This window comes from Cynocephalus volans, chromosome 11 (assembly GCF_027409185.1).
Source record: "Cynocephalus volans isolate mCynVol1 chromosome 11, mCynVol1.pri, whole genome shotgun sequence".
Classification (NCBI taxonomy): Eukaryota; Metazoa; Chordata; class Mammalia; order Dermoptera; family Cynocephalidae; genus Cynocephalus; species Cynocephalus volans.
In genome coordinates, this window is record NC_084470.1 from 102,511,714 (window position 1) to 102,516,284 (window position 4,571).

The 4,571-nt window shown below is 34.5% G+C and overlaps 1 pseudogene; it reads right to left on the reverse strand.

The window, feature by feature from the left end:
• Window positions 1-3,122: 3,122 nt before the first annotated feature.
• On the reverse strand, window positions 3,123-4,028 carry LOC134390180 (mortality factor 4-like protein 2; annotated as a pseudogene).
• Between the last annotated feature and the right edge of the window lie 543 nt (window positions 4,029-4,571).

Consider the following 4,571-nt stretch of genomic DNA (forward strand, 5'->3'; position numbering starts at 1 on the left):
GTTCCATTTGTTGAAAAGACATTCTTTTCTCCATTTAAATTTCTTTCCACCTTTGTCAGAAGTTCATTGCCAGATACGTGTGGATCTATTTCTGGATTCTCTATTCTGTTTCAATGATCTATTTGTCAGCTGTCCTGATTACTTATTAAGTCTTGAAATTATGTAATGTTTATTCTACTCTAGGACCTTTCTATTTTCCATAAGAACTGTAGAATCAGTTTGACATTTTCTATTAAAAAAAAATCCTGCTGAGATTTTGAATGGGATTATGTTGATTCTAGTGATCAAACTGTGGATAACTGACAGCTTAACAATATATTTAGTCTTCTGAATTATAAACAAGGTATATTTCTCTATAAATTTAGGTCTTCCTTAATTTCAGCAGTATTTTATAGTTTTCAATGTATATGTCTTACACGTTTTTTGACATAATTTAGGTACTGCATTCTTTTTATACTGTTGTACTTGGAAATTTCTTAAAATTTCAATTCCCAATTATTTATTGCTAGTATATAGAAATAAAATTGGTTTAGATGTAAATCTTTTTCTGGCAACTTTACAAAACTCCTTTCTTAGCTCTAGGAGCTTTTTTGTAGGTCACAGCAGATTTTATGCATAGATGTTCATGTTTTCTGCAAATAAACAATTCTTCCTTCCCAATCTGGATGCATTTTATTTCTTTTTCTTACCTTAATGTACTGGCTCTTGCCTTACTGAACCTCAGCATGTTGTCTAATAGATGTGATGAGAGTAGACATCCATGTTTTGCTTTCTGATTGTGGGGAAAAGCATTCAATCATTCACCATTAAATATGATATTATCGTAAGATTTTCATAGAGCCTATTTAAGTTCTCTTCTATTCCTAGTTTGTTGATTTTCTTTTTCCAGCAGTAATGCATGTTGGATTATTTTTTCAAATTCTTTTTCTGTGTCTATTGAGCTGTACATATGGATTGTCTTTTCTAAGTTTGTCATCATGGTGAATTACACTGATTTTGTTTTGTCTTTTTTTTTTTTTTTTTTTTTTGCAGCTGCTTGGTACAGGGCTCTGAAACCTTGACCTCAGTGTTATAACAACATGCCTTAACCAACTGAACTAACTGGCTAGCCAGTTTAATTAATTTATTTTTAATTTAGACACATTTGTACATATTTATGGAGCAGTGTGATGTTTTAATACATGTATAAAATATGTAGTAATTAAATTATGGTAATTAGCACCTCAGACATTTATCATTTCCTTGAGGTGAGAGCATTCAAATTCTAGCTATTTTGAAATATATAATATATTACTGTTAACTAGAGTCACCCTACTGTGTAATGGAACAGTAGAACTTATTCCTCCTATCTAACTAACTTTTCAAATGTTAGATGAACCTTGCATTCTTGGGATAAACCCTATTTGGTCATAATGTATTTTCCTTTTTATATATTGTTAAATTTGATCTGCTAAAATTTTGTTTAGACTTTTTGTTCCTATGTTCATGAGAGATACTGGTCTGTGTTTTTTTTTTCTTGTTTTTCTTGTTTTCATATCATAATACTGGTTTCACTTAGATAGGAAGTATTTTCTGTTCTTCAATTTTCTAGAAGAGTTTGTGTAGAATTAGTATTATTTCTTCCTTATAGGTTTAATACAATTTACCAGTGAAGCCATATGCGCTGGAGCTTTCTTTGTGGAAAAGTTTTTAAGTATGAATTCAATTTCTTTTATACTTACAAGGTACTGAGGTCACCTGTTTCTACTTGAGTGAGCATTTGCAGTTTGTGTATTAGATGGAATTCCTTCATCTAAATTGTCAAGTTAATTGGCCTAAGTTGTTCGTAGCGTTCCCTTGTTATCATTGAATATCGGTAGAACCTAGGGTGATGCTCCTCAGTGACTGCTGATATTGGTAATCTGTGTCGCCTCTCCTTTTCCTGATCACTTTGGCTAGAAGTTGATCAATTTTATTACTCTCAAAGAACCAGCTTTTGGTTTCATTGATTTTCTCTATGTTCCTTTTGTTTTCTATTCCATTGACTTATGCTCTTATCTGTATTATTTCTTTTCTTCTCCTTACTTGGGAATCATTTTATGCTTCTTTTTCTAGTCTGCTTTGGTGAAAACTGAGGTCACTGATTTGAGACTTTCTTTTTTCCTAATATAGGTAGTGCTATAAATTTCCAAGCAGTGCTTTAGTGGCATTGTACAAATTTGACATGTTGTGTTTTCACTCTCATTCAGCTCAAAATGCTAATTTCCCCATTGACTTTAACTCATAAGTTATTTAAAGTATATCATTTAGTTTCCAAATATTTGAGGATTTTCCAGATTTTCCCATTATTGATTTCTAATTTAATTTTGTTATGGTCACAGAACATATTTAGTATGCTTTGAATCCTTTCACATTTATGGAGACCTGTTTTATGGCCAGAATATGGTTTATTTTGGTAAAAGCTCCAAGTACACTAAAAAGAATATGCATTCCACTCTTCTATAAATGTCAGTAATATTAAGATGGTTGATGATGTTCGCACCTTCTAGATGCTTACTGAGTTTCTATTTATTTGTTCTATTAATTATTGAGAGGTGAGTATTGAAATCTCTAAATATAATTGTAAATTCATTTTGTCCTGGTAGTTCTATCAATTTTTACTTCATGTATTTTGGTTTTTTGCTCCTTTGATATTTAGAAACAAATTTTATTGAAGATCTGAAATACAATTCCTAAAATATCAACTTTTCCACAAAAGCTTGGTTACACAATAATGCATTGCCTCTATCATGTTAGAATGTGCATTAGAATCAAATACAAAAACGATTAAACAAACCACCATCCTTCAGCAACTTAAACAAAGATAGTATACCTAAGAAACAACATAGATGGACTTGCAGACAGAATGGGCTGTTTCACTTCAAGCACCATTTTAAAAAAAAGAGCACAAATGCATGGGTTTTCATGTATATACATTAAGTTGAATCATTTGGCACTAGGAATCAGGGTATTAACTGGGATTAATCGTGCATTAACTAGCATGATTGATCAGGACATTAAATCAGTAGCATTAACACATATAGAAAATTGTGTAGTGTCAAAGGGATAGAACCACCAGCGTTCAAGGAATATGGTCAACTAGGCTAGGCAAGAAAATGTTTTACTGAATGTTTATTCTTTGTCGAATTACTGCATACACTAGCAGCAACTTTCAAATGAGAAAAAAAGCTTGCAATCCTTGCGGAATTCTTTGCCAGATATTTTTGGAAATCATGCAGATAGCCCAACAATAACACAAGGCTCTTCTCATCAAGGGGTGTATATGCCAACATTGCTCCGATTCCTGCAAATAATCTCAGTAGTTGTGGCGCTCTGTAAAACTATGACATTGGTGCATCAGGGTGAGCTGAGAGGATTGCAGCATACTGGAGCCTCTCAAATTTGTCAAGCAGGTGAGTGCCCAACATCACGTTGAAATATTCTTTTATTCCTGCCACATTTCATTAACTGCATATTCCTTACTATTGATGTTTCCCTGTGATTTCTTGCAATTCACATACTCTTCCAGAATGGCATATGTGTTTCTCTTAGGATTTGAAAGAGCTGCTTCTGCCTCGTAACTAAGTCCCAGTCCTCAACATGCCATGGTTTTAATTCTTCAAGAATCTTCACTTTAACTTCCATCCTGTTCTTAAATACCACTTCACTTTCAACAGTATGGTGCACATGGGCCCTTTTCTTCCGAGGGGGCTGAAGTGCTTCGCTGGCACTGCCACCGTCTCCATTTTCAGGAGTCTTCTGTTTGTTTGTTTGTTTGTTTTTTGTCTTTCTAATGGATCCTGAAGGGAGGATCTCTGCTGAGCGACCCCACACAATCATCCTGGGAGAGCTGGTTCTAGATTCTTCTGCTGTGGACCAGCTGTCTTCTTTCCTGAACAGGCCCTTCTCATCTTACTTCTCTGAGTGTTGCTTCTAGTTGGTTTTTTGAAGTTGTTTTGTTCCACAAATTGTTGTCCATGAGTTTGAGAACCCTGCTTTCTGGAACTCATTCAACCCTGTATTTATTCCAACCAACAATCTTCCTTCCAAGAACGCCTAGTGAGTTCCCAGATGGACTCTTATAGATCTGGGATGGTCTTGAAGGATGAAGTAGGAGACATAACTTGGAACGGAAAGCAGGTTCTGCAAAGATGAAGAACTTTTGTGAAATCATCCAAGATTCTGCAATCAGGGACGGTTCTGCAATCAAGATCCAATCTCATCCTTACTGTACAGCAAACTTAGCTTTTCTGATGGTGACCTGAAATTCAGTTCTTCCCAGCAGCTGATGTGTGATCTCTGCTGTTCCTACAACTGCCATAGCCTGCTTCATGTATTTTGAAGGTCTATTATTAGGAGCACAAACATTTAGAATTGTTATATTGTCTTAATTCACTGACTCCTAAAAGAAATAACTTTCTTTATCCCTGGTAATATACTTTGCTCTGGAATCTCCTTTGTCTGGTTTAATATAGTCACTCCAGCTTTCAGTGGACTAGTATGAGTGTGGGATATGTTTTTTTATTTGAAGGGTGATCCTGGTAGACATGTAG